Here is a 214-nt window from a genome sequence, read left to right on the forward strand (position 1 = left end):
TTAGTCCGGACGACTGGACAGTGCGTCGGCAAGCACGTTCAGCTTGCCCGGCTTGTACTCGACGCGGAAGTTATATATCGCGAAGAAGGACAGCCAACTCGCCATCCTTTGAGAGAGGTGAGGCGAGTTTGTCGCCGTCCGCAAGGATGCATGATCTGTAGATCACAAAGGGCCTAGAGCCCAGAAGATGCACCCGAAACTTCACGAGGGCATA

The sequence above is a fragment of the Plasmopara halstedii genome (genome assembly GCF_900000015.1).
Source record: "Plasmopara halstedii genome assembly, contig: Scaffold_614, whole genome shotgun sequence".
Lineage (NCBI taxonomy): Eukaryota > Oomycota > Peronosporomycetes > Peronosporales > Peronosporaceae > Plasmopara > Plasmopara halstedii.